This window comes from Hibiscus syriacus, unplaced genomic scaffold, assembly GCF_006381635.1.
Source record: "Hibiscus syriacus cultivar Baekdansim isolate YM2019G1 unplaced genomic scaffold, ASM638163v2 tig00111273_pilon, whole genome shotgun sequence".
Lineage (NCBI taxonomy): Eukaryota > Viridiplantae > Streptophyta > Magnoliopsida > Malvales > Malvaceae > Hibiscus > Hibiscus syriacus.
The window spans coordinates 1,115,597-1,137,439 of NW_024063040.1; the positions used below are offsets into that span (position 1 = coordinate 1,115,597).

At 36.5% G+C, this 21,843-nt stretch overlaps 1 pseudogene; it reads right to left on the reverse strand.

Moving 5' to 3' along the window:
• Positions 1–11,686: 11,686 nt before the first annotated feature.
• LOC120157704 lies at positions 11,687–21,654 on the reverse strand (annotated as a pseudogene).
• Between the last annotated feature and the right edge of the window lie 189 nt (positions 21,655–21,843).

Below are 21,843 nucleotides of genomic sequence, written 5' to 3' on the forward strand. Positions count from 1 at the left end.
TGCATGCTTAGGACCTAAAGCCTTACTCAAGTAAGCTATAGGTCTGCCTGCCTGAGATATAACAACCCCAATTCCCTTTGAACTAGCATCAGGCTCTAAAAATAATTTCTTTTCAAAATTGGGCAAAGCCAACACTGGAGCTTCACACATAACAACTTTTAATTTTTCAAAAGCTAATTTGGCCTCTGTGGACCAATGAAATCCTTCTTTTTTCAGCATGTTTGTCAAGGGTTTACTCAATTCTCCATACCCTTTTTATAAATTTCCTATAGTACCCTGTGAGACCCAAGAACCCTCTCAAAGCTTTTAGGTTCTTAGGTAAAGGCCATTGTTGCATAGCCTTAATTTTAGCAGGGTCAGTTACCACTCCTTTAGCTAAAATAAGATGCCCCAAATACTCCCCTTGCTGCTGCCCAAAAAACCATTTACTCTTCTTGGCATATAATCTATTCTTCAACAAAATCCCCAATACAACCCTTAAATGTTATTTGTGTTCTGCCATACTAGCACTGTAAACCAGAATATCATCAAAAAATACAAGAAAAAACTTCCTTAAATAAGTTCCAAACATATCAGTCATCAAAACTTGAAAAGTAGCTGGAGCATTAGTAAGTCTAAAAGGCATAACCTTAAATTCATAATGCCCTTGATGAGTTCTAAAAGTAGTCTTATGAATATCCTCATCTTTTATCCTGATTTGCCAATAACCAGACCTCAAATCAATTTTTGAAAAGAAAATAGCACCATGTAGTTCATCTAATAAGTCTTCTACTATAGGAATAGGAAACTTATTCTTAACTGTAGCAGAATTAAGTTGTCTATAGTCTACACAGAATCTCTAAGTCTCATCCTTCTTTTTAATAAGCAAACAAGGAGAAGCAAAATGGCTTTTACTTACTTGTATGATAGAAGAGGATAACATCTCAGCAATATGCTTTTCCACTTCATTCTTATGATGATAAGCAAATCTATAGGGTCTCAAATTGACTGGTTGTGTTCCTTGTTTCAAAACAATAGCATGATCATGTTTTCTCCTAGGAGGCATCCCTTTTGGTTCTTCAAACACTTCAGTAAACTCTTCTAATAAATCTTGCAAAGGTAGGGGAATTAAAATGTCTTGTACTTCAGCATTTAGCAAATAAATTTCTCTAGCCAATTCAATATCTTTTTCCATTAATTTCTGAATTTTTTCACCTGTTATGGGTTTGATTAGTGGTAATTTTTTAGTACCTCTAATCACAAGAGTCTTGTCATCCTTCTCAAAACTAATGGTTTTTGCCTTAAATCCATCAATATAGGGCTAAATTCCTCCATCCAGTCCACCCCCAAAACCATGTCACTGCCTCCCAAAGACAATACCCTGAAATCATGCTGAAATTCATAACCTTGCATCTTTCAACTCGCCTTATTGCTTCTGGTCTTACTGAACAATTTTTCCCCATTAGCTACTGTAATCACCAGTGGCTGAGTATTGACTACCTCTACTCCTTATTTAGCCTACTTAGGATTCACAAAACTATGAGTGATGCCATTGTCAATAAGCACATTAATAGGTTTGCCTCTGATAGAACCCTGAATTCTCAAAGTAGTATACCCCACATTCCCTGTAATAGCATTAATAGAGATTTCCAAGGCTTCCTTTGCTAGTTCTACCTCTTCTCCAGGTTCTCCTTCAATCAACTCCTGTTTAGCCCCTTCCTCTATTTCCTCTATGCAATTTAACTGTCTATCCTTGCACTGGTGCCCTGGAGTAAACTTGTCCCCATATTTGAAACACAAATTATGTGCTCTCATATATTCCACCAAACTCTGCTTTGTATTGGTGTTAGAAAAAATTGTCTTGGGTAAAAAACCTTTATTTCCACTTCTTTGTTGACCACTTGAAGGGGTGTAAGAAAAAATTTTGTTAGAAGATTTATACTTCTTCCCTTTAATTTCATTAGCTAGTTCATACAATTTTGCTTGTCTGTAGGCTTCAGATAATTTCTTGGGCTCTAACACCTTCACTTTATGTTTTAATTCTTCCTTGAGACCACTGATTAAACTAGAAACAAAGTAATCCTCCCCCAAATGCATATTTTATTACAGTAAGTAAGGTCTTAGCTCCTCACACCTTGGTATTCCTCTACACTCCCCTTCTGCATCAACTTATTAAATTCTTCAATAATATCTGAATAGTTTCTATTACAAAACCGATGACACAAATCAGCCTCAAATTCATGTCAAATTACTCTATGCTTATGCATAATATATCCATCAAACCATGTCTCCGCTTTTCCCATTAAATACATTGTAGCCACATCCATTTTTTGTTCTTCAGGAACTCCCAAAAGATTAAAATATTTTTGGCATTTTCTAACCCATCCTCTAGGATTACTGCCATCAAACTTATGTAGTTCTAATTTAGGTCGAGGTAGAATATGCCCTGAACTCACAAATAAACCCTTACTGTCCACTTTAACCTCACTCAAACTGCCCATAATATTTTCCTCTTGCAATTTCTGATTAAAAAGTAAAGGGCCAGTAAACCCCACAAGTTTAGAAGCTAATATCCCTGGTTCATTAGGTTGAAAAGTATACTTCTCATGCTCACTAAGAATCGTAACTAAGCATGGCTGCTTACCCTCACCTTTGTTTTGTTGTGCAGCTGGTGGTGGTTGACTCCGGACTGACTGAGGTGAGTCTTTTTCCTCAGCTGCCTAATTGACCAGCTGTAGGATTCTCTGCAAATAACCCGTGTTTTCAGTCATTCCTTCCTCCAAAGTTTGTATCCTTCCTTCCAGCTCTGCCTTCTGCTCCACCCACCAAGATGGTAAGGTCTCATCCTTCACTTCTACTGCTTGTTCTGGTACCTCGACGGCTCCAGTCTTATGCATTTTTCTTTTTCCCAGCTTGAAAAATAATTTTGGATCACAAAACTCAGCTCTGCTTACCAATTTGTTGTGTTTTAGGCTAAGAATATAGAAGAAATTTAGGGATTTTAGAAATAGAGAGATTTAGGTACATAAAACGTGCATTCATTCATTAGATAATTCTTAAGGAATTTGGTACAAATTATATATAAATAGGTATCGGCTGTAAGAACAAAAAATCTAACAAAATAACTGCCTCTAAGCTGACTCATCATCCAAATCTCTATCCTGATATTTTTCTAACAGACTCAAGCCCAAATAACTATGTCCACCTGCATATGAAATTGGATGAAGTCCAATAGGCCCAATTATTCCTCCACCTGCATATACCCCAGCCTTAATCTCATTACCCATCTCTTGTATCACTTCACTCCCAATTCCCTCATATAAAATATCAATCCCTAGCCCCCTTTGAATCCCTAAATCCATTCAATCTTCCCCAATTTCTTCTGATCCTCCCTCAAATTCTTCTGTTGCAACCCTAATTTTTCTCTTCGATTTCCCCCCAAATCAATACCTTAAAACCCTAACTCTCCTTCCATCGTGACATGTTCCTGGTGTGTGAAGTTTTCTGTTGTTCAACATGGATTATGGAGGTCGTTATAGTGTAGTTTAGTGCTTCTTCAAGTTCTTTCATATCGAAGAAGGTTTTCTCTGGTGTGTAGTAGTATGGGTTCTTGGTTTGAGTTTTGGTTCTATCTTGTTTTATTTTTTCTATTATATGTTTATTAGATAAATGAAGCCTGATTATTGTTCTTTTGTATGGGATGTAAGGGTATAAGGGTAGCTGGGTGCACTCTTTATTAGTGCAGGGTAGTATGTTGTGGATTGTGGGATGGTGTTCGAAGTGTTGTATATTGTCTATGTCTCAATATCGATACGGTGCACTCTTTTTCTTCCATTTACTTTTAGGGAGGTTTTTTAACAAGGCCCATATCGTTTTTCCTATTTTGTATGCATATTCAATAAAATCATACAAAACACCCTTTTCCAAAAAATAGGAGAGGGAGTAAAGTTCGATGAGGAATTGTGTAATTTACCATTTTTCCTTTTCTTTTTCATTTTCTCTCCGCCGGCCACCGTGTCATTTTCATTCCGGCCACCAGCCACCATCGTTGACAGTGATCGTTTGGTCCCAAATTTCATGGGCAGATTCATCTCGATCCCCTGAGTCCAAATATAGTGGTTGTTTCACCGAAAAATATCCTAAAACACGTGAATCTCGACTGAAATGTTTCGACTTCCTCACTTTTAATCTCAAATTTATAGACTTCAAAGCAACTTTTGAAAAAATGGAGGTCAGATTTGAAATCACGATGTCGAGGCGAAACGACCTATAAAATTTGAGATCGAACAATCACTATCTATGACGATCGATGCTGACTGGCGGTGGCATCCGACCACCTTCTGGTTTTTTGATATTTTCTTAATTATTTTATATTAAAAAATAAAAAATGCCATATCATCCGACTGTTAGAGAGAAAACGCGGAAGTGAGCAAAATGATTTAATATGTAAGTTTAGTGAGCAAAATAAAAAAATTGAAAGTTAGGTGAGGAAAATAAAACAGAGAGTATAGTTAGGAGAGGAATCGTAAAATTTACCCTTTTTTTAAGTAAGGAAGTGGAAAACAGGTTACTCATCAGTCATCCTTAGAGCAGCATTGGACCTGCTCATTTCTGTCAAAATTATATCCGAAAGCTCAGCAGGGACCAGCTGGAAGATATGCAAACTGTTTTTCTGACGAGGAACAAACATGAAATTCAGGTTCCAATCCCGCACGAAGAGGTTCAAAATCGGCTGCACCATTGACGAGCCACCACGAGAACCTGTCCCATATCCAAGAGCAGCCAAAGCATACTTGCTGTCCGATTCCACAATAATCTGGCGTCAATCTAATCCCGAAGCCAACAATAAACCTTAAAAAATTAAAAATGTACCAACCTATTTCAAAGTAAAAATCACATTACTGTTTCAATTGGAATTTGTTGGGGTTCCCTCTCTGCCGCCTCCCTCCTCAACAATATCTCCCAGAAAACTCGGTAGCTGCGATCAATATTCTTGTTCAAGAGTAATTTTCTCGTAAAACAATATAGATTTCGAAAGAAGCATTGGTTCAGTCGCGGTTCATGTACTAGAACTGTGGTTCTTGGTTGAATTTCTCTTACGATGTTTTAGAAACATTTGAGTAGGTTTCTTGAAGTGAAAAGTAATCATTGAAGAAGTGATCGACGTTGCAAATTAAGTGTATCCTTGATTTGAAGAGAATGTTGGAGATCAATTGTTCGATGGAAAGTTGATGGTCAATTTCTTGGATCGATTATAATGGCAAGTGTTCTTTCCCTAACTATTTCTTTTTCTGCTATAAAGAAACAAATGAGAGGTTAATATTAGCTGCGATTACAAAACTAAGAGTAACCGTAATCATGAGATTGAGATTGTAACCAAGATTGATCTAACTTGTTTGAAAAGAAAACGAGTCGATCAATCTAAAAGTCTCTCTTATAAAATCGCGAGAGTTAATGTGATTAAAACATCAACATTTTAAAAGGGAGAAACTACTAAATGACCTAATACTACAAAACGACTAAGAAAAACAAAGAATATTTGGTTGTTAGTTATCATTTTGTGAGCGGAATAAAAATGGTAGATGATGAAGTAAAAATTGTTATACAATCCACGGAAATAAAATAAAAGATTGAATTTTATTAATAAAAGAGAAGGAACAGTTTATAGTGAACCCGAATAAGCACGGAGTATCAAATTTGAAACTGGTTGAACCCTGCAACTATGTAATTTCCTTAAAATAGATTTTCGGCTACTCCTTGTACTTGAGATATCTTGGTCGTATGTCTCCCAGGATAAAACAACGATATGATCAACGCACAGTAGCACAACTTGCGAGATCATGAACCAAATCTTGCTAGAGACTATCACCAAAAACAAGATAGAAAGAAAAGAGTTTTTGAACCGTTTTTAACCTAGTAGATTAATTCTAGTATTTCACAAGGGAGACGAACTAGAAATAATATTTTCGGGTCATCAATTAGTATCCGAATAAAATCGGAAATAATCAATTAATATCGCCTAAACAATATTTCGGTTGTTAATAAGTATCCGAATAAAATCGAAAATAATCAATTAACACCGTATCATATCGAATATATTCGTGAATTGCAAGTTATATCATATTTAACATTTGAATTAAAAGGAAATCACATAATATCCTTTTTAATTCAGAATATCCAAAAATATAAGTTTTACTTAAGAGAATTGTTTAGTTTGTAGTGGTAATATCAATAGACCTAATTGGTCTCTGAACATTTGTGGATGTGTGTGCACCCTCCCTTAACACTAAAGGGTTCTTCAAACTGGGGCTTGCACCCTTGTACGAAAGTAAAAGACACAATATCAACTCAAATCATTTAATGACTAACAAGTTAGTTTGTGTATATAAACTATTTTCTTTCTTGATATCCCATTTATGTGGAATACATGTTTTTCACATTTTCCTTAGACAATACAATTCACATGTACCCTATTTTGAGCATCAATTTCTCATTAATCACTCAATAGTTTTGAGCATATGAGATACCGTTGTAAAGATCTCACGTAGTAGAATATGAATCAGTAAATTTATTATTCGATTCATAATATTTACACTTAGAAAATATGCTCCAAAATTTCCAATTTATCACATTTATTCCAACAAAATTTTCTTAGATTTATAAACTTGATTAGACAGCTTCTCGTCGTGTAATTTTCCAAAGCCAAAGTGAAATTATTAATACTACAAAAGGCAATTATCTTTGGTTTGCGTCTCAAAGGCAGGCCAAGATTGGCAATGCACGAGCCAATAGTAATACCTTGGCCATCGAACTGAAACTAGCCCCAAGTAAAGTTTAGAAAAATGTAATAGATTATCTCAAGTGTGGCAAAGCTAAGGGAGCCGGATAAACGTCAGTAGTGAGAACCTTACTGGGAAACCCAAAACCATGAGCCAAAACACTCCCTACAAGCTTGGCATATGCCTCATACCATACTTGAATCATATTTGAATTGTCTTTTGTAGCGTTAATATTCTCACTCTGTTTCTAAAAAATCGTACGACTTGGAGCTTCACAATCAAAATTTGATTCAAGTAATTTTTACTTCATCATCTACATCTTTATTCTTCTCAATAAATGATTACGAACGATCAAATACTCCCTCTGTATTTCTCTTAGATGCTTCGAAGTATTAGGTCATCTAGTAGTTCCTCCTCCTCCTTTTACAAACGCTGATGTTTAACCACATTACTTCCGCGGTTTGTAAAAGAAACCTTTAGATTGACCAACTGGTTTTCTTTTTGAATAAGTTAGATCAATCTTGGACACAATCTCAACCTCAAGATTGCGGTTTTCTTATTTTTGCAATAGTAGCTAATATTAACATATCTTAAATTTTCGTATTCTCGAATTTACACAATTCTTTATAGCAGGAAAAAATTATTAGGGAAAGAATACTTGCCATTATTATCGATCCAAGAAAACCGCCAACTTCCCGTCGAGCAACTGATCACCAACATTCTCTTCAAATCAATGATACACTTAATTTACGACGTCGATTGATTAACTTGGAACACATTCCTTCGTTTCATATAAATTATAATCATAAATGTAAAACATGTATTGAGACAAAATTAACAAGGTCATCTTTTCAAAATGTTGAAAAAAATACCGAACCACTTGATTTAATTCACAGTGACATTTGTGACTTGAAATTTGTCCAAACGAGATGAGGAAATAAATATTTTATTACCTTCATTGACGATAGCACAAATTATTTTTATGTATATCAGCTTAAAATCAAAGATGAAGCTATAGATAAATTTATACTCTATAAGTAGTAAGTCGAAAACCAACTTAATAAAAAGATTAAGATGGTAAAAGTGATTGTGGTTGTGAATATGTTGAATGATTCGATGAATTTTGTTCACAACATGATATTATTCACGAAGTAACACCACCTTATTCTCCTCAATTATTGTTAGGTAGTTCTGGGTTATCACAGAACATGTAGAGGGAAGTTGTCGTTTCAGCTAATTAACTTTTAAATAAGGTACCCCGAAAGGAAAAAGACAATACACCATACAAATTATGGAAATGTCGGAAACCTTCCTACAAACATTTGAAAATGTGGGGGTTTCTTGCCAAGGTAACGGCCCCATTACCAAAGCAAATAAAATAGGTCCTAAAACTATGGATTGGATTTTCATTGGTTATGCAGAACATATCAATGTGTATCGATTTTTTGTGTATTAATCAAAGAATCCTGAGATTCACAAGAATACGATAATGGAATCAAAGAATGCATCATTCTTTGAAAATATTTTCCTTTATAAATCCAAAGAGATTGATAAAAGTTCAATGAAACGAACCTGATAGACTAATAATAAGGATAGTCCAGATGATCAACAAGAGGCTAAAATTGAGATAGAGCCAAGAAGAAGTAAACGCGTAAGGGTTGAAAAATCTTTTGGGACAGACTACTTAACCTTTATGTTAGAAGCTGAACCTCAAATGTATAGTAAAGTTATGTGATTCTCTGAAGGCAACTTATGGAAGGAAGCCATTAAAAGCAAAATAGATTCAATCATGTAGAACCATTCATGGGAATTAGTGGATCTTCCTCCTATGATTAAACCACTAAGTTCTAAATGGATTTTCAAACAAAAAATGAAAGCAAATGAAACAATTGATAAGTACAAGGTTAGATTGGCAATAAAAGGATACCGACAAAAAGAGGTCATAGACTACTTTGATACATGCTTTCATGTATCAAGAATAACATCCATAAGAATGATACTAGTGATTACCAATTTGCGAAATATAGAAGTACATCAAATGGATGTCAAAACAATTTTCCTAAATGGGGATCTTGACGAAGAAATTTACATGGAACAACCTGAGGGTCATGTAGTTCTAGGTCAAGGAATAAAAGTTTGTAGGTTGGTGAAGTCTTTGTATGGACTTAAACAAGCACCAAAACAATGGCATGAGAAGTTTGATAGTGTCATGATGATAAACGAATTCAAGATAAATGAGTGTGACAAGTGTGTATATGCCAAAACAACGAGAATATGATATGTTATTCTATGCTTATATGTTGATGACATGCTCATTGTTAGAAGTAACAATGAGATGGTAAAACCTACCAAAGACATGTTAAATTCAAGATTTGACATGAAAGATATGGGATTGGCTGATACGATTCTTAGCATCCAAATTAAAAGGTCATTTGAAGGCCTTATATTAGCACAATGTCACTATGTGGACAAGATCATTGAAAAATTTAACAAGGGTAATAATGGTATAGCCATAACTCCACTAGACATTTGTTCATATTTGTATAAAAATCTAGGTGAAAGTGTTCACAAAGTGAAATATGCAAGGGTCATAGGCAACCTAATGTATCTCATTAGCTGTACGAGACCAGACATCACTTTTAATATTAGCAGTTTAAGTATATTCACGAGCAATCCAAGTGAAAATCACTGGAAAGCAATAACAAGGCTATTGATATTCCTTAGATATACTCGTGATTACGGTTTGCATTATTCCAGAGATCCTGCTGTCATAGAAGGATACTCCGATGTCAGTTGGATATATAATATTCAAGATACCAAAGGTACAAGCGGATACATATTCACTTTAGGATGAGGAGTTGGGTCTTGGAAATCCTTAAGACAAACAATAATAATTAAATCCACAAATGAATTTGAGTTTGTAGTTCTATTCAAATCTGGAGAAGAAGTAGAATGAATTTAGAACTTTCTTTAGGATATTCCATAATAGCTAAAACTTGTTCCCACAGTATGTATATAATGTGATAACCAAGAAACAATTGCTAGAGCACATCATTTCATGTATGATGGTAAATTGAGACATATGCGGCGTCAACACAATACCATTAGACAACTGATCTCAAATTGAGTTATCTCTATTGATTTTGTAAAATCAAAGTATAACATCACAGATCCGCTAACCAAAGGGTTAAATCGAGATCAGGTTGAGAAAACATCTAAAGGAATGGAACTAAATCCCATGAAAGTTAAAGGTGTTATATGAAGTAAAACCCTACCTTGTTGACTAGAGATCTCAAGATCTAGGTTTAAAGGGACAACCTAATTGCATAAACCATGTACGGTCACTATGGGGGTTTCTTATCCCAAGTTCGTTTCTATGATGTAAATTGTGATCAAAGTGGTATTGGCTAAGCTAGACTTTTAATAACCATTGTGTGTTGTGGTAAGCTGAGCAACATAAGTCACCTATGTGAGAGTGAAGTGGGGTCACTTCAAGGAGACTATTGGGGAATAGTTCTCTTAAACTCTTGCAGAACCAGACGATGTCCATGGTTTAAGGACATACTCATGATAACTAAATTTTTGTCAGAGGGGTAGTTGTGTGAAGTATGTCATCGTTTACACAAATGGCAGAACAATTTAAGGACATCGCGTCTACTGTTTAACCAGTAAAGTAAATATATTGTCACAAGGGAAGGTTTAAAGGAGGAAACCTACCTATCCTATGCAATTATCGATCGTAGAGGTTATCAACACACTGTGTCAAAATATTTTTGATTAAATCATCAATTTCATTCATGTGGGGGATTGTTGGAAAAAATGTGAATTAATTTGATGGATTTAATATTTATATTAAATTCATAGTCCTTTTAAATATTGCAAATTAAAATATATAGTTTAATTTGAATATTAATAGAATAATTATTCTTTTAATATGTCAATTTAAAATTATGTGTTACCTTTTTAAGTTTGAATATTAAAAGATAATTATGTACTTTTGTATATTTTAAAATAAAAAAATATATGTTTAATTTGAATAATAAAATGAGTGTATATCTATTTAATATTTTAAATTTAAAAGATATTATTATATGTTTAAATTTAGATATTAAAAGATATTCAGTTAGAGTAAAACTCTTAGATATAATATTTTAAATTTAAAAGATAATATTATATGTTTAAATTTAGATATTAAAAGAGTTTTAATTGGAGTTAATTTCTGTTGAAATTTTCCTATAAATACTGAGCTAATATCTCAAATTTTTTACAACTCCGAATTTAAGAAACTTTCTTCTCTTGAAAATATTTTCTCTCCTTCTCAGAAAATATTCTTTTTCCCCTAATTTTTTCGGTGATAGTCGAAGGCAAGGAAAATTCGTGATCTATACTGTTGTGCTATTGTACTTGATCATCTAGTTGTTGTATCCTGGTAGACAGACCATCAACTGATTCTGATCTCAGGATAAAAAATAAAGAGTATTTTATTTCCTTTAATTCTCTTTTATTTTTTAAAGAATTTGATTCTTTCTTTTACTTTCTCTTAGATTCCAATTTAGTCTCGAATTGTTGCTTTCGGATAACAAAATTTGCTACATGTGTGCTTGATTCGACGTGAATAAAGTTTAAACCTAATTATCTTGTTTGTATGTGCAATTGATCGTTTAGTGTCTATGATAACTTGATCGGTAAAGTATGATTAATAAAGGATCAATAGACTTGATACTGAAATAGAACTCGATGCCTTCCCCCCCTAAAGAAAGACTATGGTAGCACCAATAGCAGAAATTTCATCATACAATTTAGTTTCAGAAGAGCACAGAAATACAAGCAGTTTACATCAACAAAATAGAAGAAAAGAGAACAAACCTTTTTAGTACACTTTTTTTATACATAGAGTTAATCACACCTTGTTGGGACCTCAACAAAGATCATTTCTGAATTTGAAAGGGCTTGTACGACCGAAGACTTCGAATCAGCCCTTGAACAGATCCTACAGCAGCAATAAGTGAAACAACCAAGCAAACCCAGCTCAGTATTTTGTACCGAATCCACTTCAACGAATACTTGGCCATATTGGTTCGCGCAATGTATATTTCTATTGGGAAATAGACTGTTAATGGCCAAAACGAGCCAGATCCAATAAGTGTTGGTTTTTGGCAAAAGTCCCACATTGGTTGTGTATAAGGAGGAGGGGAAATTCTTTTGTTATAAATAAAGCCCTCCTCCTCCTTAGTTAATCATCCAACAAATATAAGCCTTCTTCTATTTTAAAGGCTATTTGTATTCTTTCTCTCTTTGTAATATTTCCTCTATTAGTGAAATATTTTGGTGTTCTCTTTTATGTGTATTTAATAGCTATTGTCGAGTATAGTTGCTGTTAATTATTGTCCTATTAAAATTACTTGTCTTGGTAGTTCTGTCTAAGGAAAGTGGGTTTTAAGAGGGACCATTGTAACCCCTCCTCTTTCCTGGGAATCTACATTGGGGTGATTTTTAGTACAATCGTTTTCACACTAGTCATCTAGATAATAGTTTGGAAGGTGAATTGTTATTGGTGGAAATTAACCCAAATATCACAACAATTGGTATCAGCGCTCTTGGTTTATTTTAGTATGCTCTGTGGTTGCGGCTTAGGCTGATCTTCCACATCAGAAAAATTTTCTTGGGATAATTGACATTTCGCATTGGCAGCTATTAAATAGAATTTGTAGCAGAAATGGCATACGCTTCTTCATCTTCAATTTTGGCAAGAAATGCTGTGACAAATGTAAGATTTGCAGTGGAGATTTTTGATGGCACCGGTCATTTCGGCATGTGGAAAAGCGAGGTTCTAGATGCCCTATTTCAGCAGGGTCTAGACATTGCTATTGAATGAGAGAAACCAGATGATGTTGAGGAGAAAGAATGGAAGATGATCAATAGAATGGCATGTGGTACTATTTGATCGTGTCTTTCTAGAGAGCAGAAGTATGCATTTTCTAAGGAAACTTCTGCAAGTAAATTATGGAAGGCATTTTTGAAGAAAAGCGGTCAGAACAAACTCTACATGAAAAAGAGATTGTTCCGCTTCAACTATGAATGATCACATTACTAGCTTTAATCAGCTGGTGACTGATCTGATGAATATGGACGTGACTTTTGAAGACGAAGATCTGGCTCTGATGTTGATGGGATCACTTCCTGATGAGTTTAAGTATCTTGAAACTACTCTACTTCATGGGAAGGTTGATGTGTCTCTCAGTGAAGTAACTGCTGCCTTGTATAGTTATGAATTGAGAAAGAAAGACAAACAAGAAAACACAAGTGTCGAAGCAGAAGCTCTTGTTGTTAGAGGTCGTTCCAAGAGTCAGAATAAAGGAAGCAGAGGGAGATCAAAGTCAAAGTCCAGATTGAGCAAAGATGAATGTGCCTTTTGTCGAGAAAAAGGGCACTGGAAGAAAGAATGTCTCAGGCTAAAGAATAAAGGCAAACCTGAAAGGGGGAAGGCTGTCTCAGAATCAAATGTGGTCGAGTATGATGATGGAGATTCAGATTTCGCATTCGCTGCTACGCCATCAACCAGCTGTTCCAGTTCATGGCTGTTAGATTCAGCTTGTAGCCACCATATGACCCCCAATAGAGAATGGTTCTTTGATTTTAAAGAACTAAAAGGTGGAATTGTCTACACAACAAATAATTCCCCTCTTGACACACTTGGGATTGGTTCAATTCGCTTGAGGAATCAGGATGGATCAATCAGAACCTTAACAGGTGTCCATTATGTACCAGATTTAATGAGAAATCTCATCTCTGTGGGAACCTTAGAATCAAAAGGTTTAGAAGTGAGGGCAAAAGATGGGATTATGAGGATTATCTCTGGTGCACTGGTGATAATGAAGGGAATCCGAAAAAGAAACAATGTGTATTACTTTCTGGGTAGTACAATTGTTGGGACAGCAGCAGTGACAGCTTCTACTGATGAACAGGAGTCAGAAGCAACCAGGTTATGGCATATGCGCTTGGGGCATGTTGGTGAAAAATCCTTGAAATTACTGATAGATCAAGGATTATTGAAGGGTACTCGGGCTTGCAAATTAGCTTTTTGTGAGCATTGCATCAAAGGGAAGAAGACGAGGGTGAAATTTGGAACAACAATCCATGATACTAAAGGTATTTTGGATTATGTTCATTCAGATGTATGGGGGTCTTCCAATACAACTTCATTGGGAGGAACACACTATTATGTCACCTTTGTTGATGATTTTTCCCGGAGAGTTTGGGTGTATCCAATGAAGACAAAGGATGAGGTTCTAGGATTTTTCCTTAAATGAAAAAAGATGATGGAGACTCAAACAGGCAGAAAAATCAAACGTCTCCGTACAGACAATGGTGGAGAGTACAAAAATGATCCATTTCTGAAAGTTTGTGAAGAGGAAGGTATTGTTAGGCACTTCACTGTCAGAGGTACACCACAATAGAATGGGGTGGCAGAGCGTATGAACCGGAAATTAGTGGAGAAGGTTCGGTGTATGTTGTCTAATGCTGGGTTAGGCAAAGAATTTTGGGCTGAGGCTTTGGTCTATGCTTGTCACCTTGTCAACCGCTTACCATCGACTGATATTGGTGGTAAAACACCATTAGAGAAATGGTTTGGAGTACCTGCTACAGATTATGATTCCTTATATGTGTTTGGTTCCACTGCATACTACCATGTTAAGGAGTCAAAGCTGGATCCAAGAGCAAAGAAGGCGATCTTTATGGGGATCACCTCTGGTGTGAAAGGTTGTCGTCTTTGGTGTCCAGAAACAAAGAAAATAATCTTCAGCAGGGATGTTACCTTTGATAAATCTACCATGTTGAGAAAGGTGACTTCAGAAAAATTGGAGCAGACAGATGGAACTCCCAAACAGGTGGAGTTTGAAGGAAGCAAATTTGTCCCAACCAATAAAGAAACTGATGTTGACTCTCCTATGGTAGAAGAAGAGTCAGATGAAGAAGAGGTTCAGACCCAAGAACCTCCACAGCAACATGAATCAATTGCACTCAGAAAGGGAAAGAGGACCATTAGACAACCTGCTCGTTATGCTGATATGGTCTCTTTTGCATCACCAATTGCAATTGATGACGTTCCTGTCACTTTTAATGAAGCAGTTCAAAGTTCAGAACATAAAAAGTGGAGGATCGCCATGAATGAAGAAATGCAATCCCTTCAAAAGAATCAGACGTGGAAACTAGCTAGCATTCCGAAGGGAAAAAAGGCAATTGGGTGCAAGTGGGTATATGCAAAGAAAGATGGATTTCCTGACAAGAATAACATCCGCTACAAAGCAAGATTGGTGGCTAAAGGCTACGCTCAAACGGAGGGAGTTGATTATAATGAAGTATTTTCTCCAGTTGTAAAACATTCATCCATCAGAATTTTGTTGGCTTTAGTAGCGCAGTTGGATTTGGAAAGTTCAGATGGATGTAAAAACTGCATTTTTACATGGAGACTTGGATGAGGAAATCTACATGACTCAACCAGATGGATTCAAAGTTACTGAAAAAGAAGAGATGGTGTGCAAATTAGAAAAATCGTTGTACGGATTGAAGCAATCTCCAAGGCAGTGGTACAAGCGATTTGACAAGTTTATGATAGGGCAGAAGTACACAAGAAGCAAATATGATCATTGTGTGTATTTACGCGAGCTAGAAGACGGATCCTATATATATCTTCTTCTTTATGTTGATGATATGCTGATAGCTTCCAGGAGTCAGACAGAAATTGCGAAACTAAAGACTCAATTGAACAGGGAGTTTGAGATGAAGGATCTTGGTGAAGCGAAGAAGATTCTAGGCATGGAGATATCAAGGGATAAGAAATTGGGGAGGCTTTGTTTGTCTCAGAAAGAATATCTGAGGAAGGTACTAAAACGTTTTGGCATGAATGAGAAGTCAAAACCAGTTAGTACACCTCTTGATCCTCATTTCAAGCTCGGTGCATCCATATCACCTAAGGATGATGCAGAACGGGAATACATGTCAAAGGTTCCGTATGCAAGTGCTGTTGGTAGCTTGATGTATGCAATGGTGTGTACGAGACCCGATATTTCACAAGCAATTGGGGTTGTGAGCAGGTATATGCATGATCCTGGAAAGGAGCATTGGCAAGCTGTGAAATGGATTCTGTGGTATATTCTGAACACCGTAGATGTTGGTTTGGTCTTTCAGCATGACAAACAAGATGGTCAGTGTGTAGTTGGGTATTGTGATTCAGACTATGCAGGTGATTTGGACAAGCGTCGATCAACTACTGGTTATGTGTTTACATTTGCAAAGGCACCAGTCAGTTAGAAGTCCACCTTACAATCAACAGTGGCTTTGTCTACTACAGAGGCAGAGTATATGGCAGTTACAGAGGCTGTGAAGGAGGTAATTTGGCTTCAAGGGTTGCTTGGTGAATTGGGAATGGAACAAAAGCACATCAAAGTGCACTGTGACAGTCAGAGTGCTATTCATTTAGCAAAGAACCAGGTTTACCATGCAAGGACGAAGCACATCGATGTTCGATATCACTTTGTACGAGAGATTCTAGAAGAAGGTGGAGTCATAATCCAGAAGATTCAGACCACTGAGAATCCTGCTGATATGTTGACAAAAGTGGTAAATGCGGTCAAGTTTAAACATTGTTTAGACTTGGTCAATATTGTTACAAATTAAAAGATTGTTTTTTTTAGAGATGTGTGTGGAATTTGCCAAGGTGGAGATTTGTTGGTTTTTGGCAAAAGTCCCACATTGGTTGTGTATAAGGAGGAGGGGAAATTCTTTTGTTATAAATAAAGTCCTCCTCCTCCTTAGTTAATCATCCCACAAATATAAGCCTTCTTCTATTTTAAAGGCTATTTGTATTCTTTCTCTCTTTGTAATATTTCCTCTATTAGTGAAATATTTTGGTGTTCTCTTTTATGTCTATTTAATAGCTATTGTCGGGTATAGTTGCTGTTAATTATTGTCCTATTAAAATTACTTGTCTTGGTAGTTCTGTCTAAGGAAAGTGAGTTTTAAGAGGGACCATTGTGACCCCTCCTCTTTCCTGAAAATCTACCTTGGGGTGATTTTTAGTACAATTGTTTTCACACTAGTCACCTAGATAATAGTTTGGAAGGTGAATTGTTATTGGTGGAAATTAACTCAAATATCACAACAATATGACCCAAGTACTCATTGAAGAAAGGAAAAATCATGGCTACCAACGCTTTCACAATAACGTACGTTGTTCTCCAAACCAATCTGAAGATGTTGATGTAATAAACACCGTAGAATGGAACATTAACAGCATTTTCGCTTGTAATAAACATGTTCTCCGACCATCGCCTCAAGCACGAACCCAAACAACGGTTGGGCAAAAACCTGGATGTAAACGTGTCAATCAGGATAGGCACCATTAGGCCTTAACATTTTACGAGATTTTACCTGGTATGCACCAATAAGATAAATGGCATGCAAACGTTGGCCAAGTCGGTTAACCAAAAGGGTTCGTACAAACCGAAGCCTGTAAGGAAATTGCCCGGTGCATCGCTTCCGAATGCAGCGTACCCAACAAGGCCGCAAAGTACATAGAATATAGTTGTCGTTGATACACCAACATTGGTTGCTGTCTTCATAGTTTTGTTCTCCGGTAGGCTCGATTTTTTTGTGTCCTGAATTTAAAACGGAAAAAAAATAACTTTCAGATACTGGGCGATTTTCAGTAGTTAAATTATCTGAGCTCGTGTTAAATGTGAGCATAGCAGATCCGGTTTTCAACTTTGATAAAATTTAGAAGTTAAAGGTCCCTCCTAAGGTGAAGAACTTCTTATCGTTATTAAAACTGCACAGGGTCTCTTCCAAGGACTTTCTCTTAAATAGAGGAATAAAGTTGGAGGATAATTCGTTTAACTGCCCTTGGTATTTGGTTGTCTTGGAAACTACCTCCCGTCTCTTTTTAGGATGCAGGTTCATTTGCGATTTCTGAAGAATATTTTGTAATTGGTGGTCAATTGCTTGGTCTCACCCGACCAGCATTGATGAGTTCATATCATTCTGCTTCTCGGTGACTTGGTCAGTCCCTTTAAAATCAGCTTGGCTAATCACATCCGTAGCGGCATTATGGAGTATATGGTTGGCTAGGAACGAGCTAGTATTCGAGAAGAAACCATCTACTCAAAAAGACATTCTATTTTGCGTAAAAATGAGGGTCTTCTTATGGATTCAGGCTGTTAATGATTCTCTTATCCTTGTTTAAGCAGACTGGTGGAATAATCCTCTAGTTTGTCTTGATCCATGTCATTCTCAAGTAGATTGATCTCCCCCATTTCAGGGTGCTTAAAATTTAATGTGGATGCAGCATTTAAAAACTCGATTGCAAGCTAAGGGGGAAGACTAAGAGGTGATCTTCTCAGGTCCGGTAGAAGCTGAAAATTCGGACATGGCTGAACTAGCAGCTATTAAAACTGCCTTGGAAATATTTGTGGAAACAGGTTGGCAAACGAATTGGATATTGATTGTTGAATCGGATTCACAAGTTGCTTTGGACTGGATTCAATCTGTTGCCTCAAGGCCATGGCGTGGGTGGGATCGTTTTGATGAGATAGGTAGTTTAAGGAGTAAGATGGTTCATCTGTCTTTTGTGTATAGTCTGAGAGAAATTATTGGTATAGCTGATCATCTTGCAAAATTAGGTCTCACCCGACTTAGGATGTTCAAATGCCTGGTGGGGTTAATAACTATTCGTCATGAAAGTGTTTGTCCTGATGTTGGTCTCGAACAGGAGGTATGGGGAGTAGTACGCTAGTTCGCGTTAACTGTTAGTGTCCAGTGATTGAATTCCTCGACTTGTCATGTAATCCTTATGTTTTTGAGGTTTTAGTGAACTGTAACTTTGGCTTATGGGGCTTTGTATTTCATAACTATTGCAACAGGTCTGTTTCTGGAGGCCCTGGTCTGGGTAGGAGTTGAAGTAAATCATAGCCTGGGTGTGATCAGTTTTGAACGTGTGTAGCGACTGTTATTTTTGTATTATTAACGCGTTGTGATGTTGTTTCTGACCTAATTAAGAGTACTATTTTCCGGGAGGTTTTTAATAAAACTCTTAATTTAGATTTTGATAAATAAAATTTTATTTACTAAGCAAAAACTCACTTTCAGATGCTCGAGTATAATGGCTTGTAGGGAAATATATAGTTAATATTGAGCAAGATGGATTCGAACTAGATAAACTGAATCGAATTTCATCCATACCGATAGGTTTGGCCGACTTATTACTCTTTTAGACTTTAATTTGATGGGTTAGTGAAAAGGGATTTTAATAATAGCATGGGTCTTTTTAATTCCAAATCCAAGATAATGCGGTATGGGGCTAGGGCGCACTTTTCTTTGTGTCAGTGGAGAGGCTATCAAAATGCTTTGATAAATTATAATATGATGCACGTGAAAGGCAAGGATTTGGGTGTTGTTTAGGAGGCAAGGCGGTGGTTTTGCCAAGTGCGTCTTTTGATGGGTTGGCGAGCAGGGCCTTGGCCAATATTTTTGGGTGCTCGGTCCCAAGTTCAGAAGCAGATCCTTGGCTGCCCAAGTCAAATTCCGATAATCTAAGGTTTCTTGAGAGTTCGAGTTTCGAGCAGGTGTTGACCAACAGGTTGAATAGGAAACAAAAGAAATTTGGCTCGCTATTGGATATTCAAGATAAAGTTCTTTCTGAGAAAAATAAAAGAGATCGAGCGTTGAAGAGATTAAAATTGCTGAAATCTGATCAAATTCTTCTGAATTATCTGGGATTACTCTAGATTTGTTTTTGAGGTTGGTGTTTGATTGTCTAGGATTGTGTGAAGTTCAGGGTCGTGTTCTTTGAGAGTATACGCTGATTATTCTTCCATCAGGGTCTTTTGGGATATTTTGGATGTTTATTGTGTGATTGGGTTGAGTGTCGATGAATGTCAAGGTCTTGTGTAACGTTCAGTAGGTATGGGCGTTTTATGTGAGTTTTTGTGTGGTTAGGGTTACGAATTGTTTGTTGCTATGTGGTATCCTTGATTTTATTCTTTTTTACCTCTTGATTCACTTTTTTTCCTCCATTTAAGGATAGAGAGATTTTTAATGAGGTCCATTAAGTGGTTTACTTTGCATTGTTTTTAATACAAAGTACCCCTTTTACAAAAAAAAAAAATAATTTTATTCTAGCCATGGACCCGCAGTTTCTTTTGTAAGTTGGTTCATGCTTGACAATTAATGCTTAATCAATTTGTTGCTACAGCCGTTGGTATTTGAATCAGTAACTTTTAAAAATAATAATAATTTTTTAATCACCAAAATAAATTGAAAGGTGTTTTTTTTGTCTGAAAGGTGTTTTTTCCCTTTAAAACAAATGGCCAACTAGAATCAGTCATCAAATCCTTATGGTCCCTAGGAATCTTCGTAACTCAACATCCTAAAAACCCACTAACAGAAACCTGATCTTTTTCGTGTGGATTCGAATCTTTCTTGTTTTGGGTCAGAAAAGGCGACTGTTTTTCCATAAGTCTCACTATCATACGGTCCCATATATCAGGACCGCCACCAAAAAAGGGCCCTTTTTCAAGTTATTCAGGTTTTCTATTGTCATTGCCTTCCTTGCTCCTTTTTTAAGATTCTTACACTCACATGATAGATTATTGGACAGACATGAAACTAGTGTTTATGTATGTGTGTTTCTATTAATTAATACACATAACAGAAATAAATATTATACTTGCCTGAATCTCAATGAGGACAGTGGAGAAGGCATAGGCAAAGGCAATGTCCCCTATCGCTTGGAATGTCCTCCAAACCCTTTCAGATCCCGACACGTCCACCCCTACTGTCACTCCAGTTAAAGTTGTCCTTACATGTTCCCCACCTGTTGACACCAAGGATTCAAAGAACAATATCTAGGTTTTTGATGAAACACAAGCCATTCAATGAAATAAATGAAACAGGAAATGAATTCATCATTTATATCTTTGTTTGTTATATATACCTGTTGCATGCAGATATGCGAGCTTTAGATTACCTGCAACTTTGGCAATGGAGAGTCCAAGGCCAATGGAAGAGTAGGCGAAAGACATGATGACTGCTAAGATTGAGAGCCATGAAAACTTGTGGAAGTTTGGGATTTGGCTGAGAATAATCTGAATGCAACCAAAGATTATCATGAATGGGTAGTTTGATGTATGGCATTTCACATGGTGTCCATTTTTGTGGAAGCAATTTGACCTTTTGATGGCCCTGATTACACAGAAAAAGAACATGTTGACGGTAAATTTCAATGCTCAAGGATCACTATCAAAGAGAAATTTCAAACTCTTGTATTATTTTTTTTATTATACTTGCACCATGCTAATTGACGCTGTGATAGTGTAACCAATGGTTATTCCAATAAGATTTCCATGCTGAGCTAATCCACAGAGTTGGACTTTTCTTCCCCCTGCAAGAGGAAAAAAAACGAAGCTCTGAATTTGATATTTCGTTGAAGAGTACGTAATAGACCTAAGTAAGCTCTAACAGCATCCATGTGAGTGTAGTTTCTTTGTCCATGGACAGGATCCGAAGCCCTATAGGAATCAGCAAGGAGAGCAGATGTGAAGTAAGTGATGAGGAGAAAGTCATGAGAACAATTGGACCAGCCACCCAACCCAACTGAGCAGCCTCCCATGCAAGCGATAGCACTCCAGATCCAATCACCGCTGTGATAATATGAGCACTAGCAGTAACCCAAGTCCCTTCATATAACAAGAACAGCTATTAAACGTGTAAAAGAAGAATGATAGTACATAATAAGAATATTTCAGGCAAACTAACCGGTTCTTTTGACTCGACCATCATCGTCCAAGTTCTTGGAGATATCACCATTCTCTTAATCTCCGGGGGTTTTCTCAACGAACATGATGAAGCTAGCAAAAGGTCAAACGAGAGGAAGGGAAAATATAACTGGGTTTTGAGCAGAGAAATATTGGAACACATATAGGCTTGATTGGAGCCTGAGCCTGGGAACTGGGTTTTGGGCAGTGACTGCACTATTGATTGTCATCGTTTGTGCTTTCCCGGTCGTCTCATAGGAGCGGTCCCCAATTCC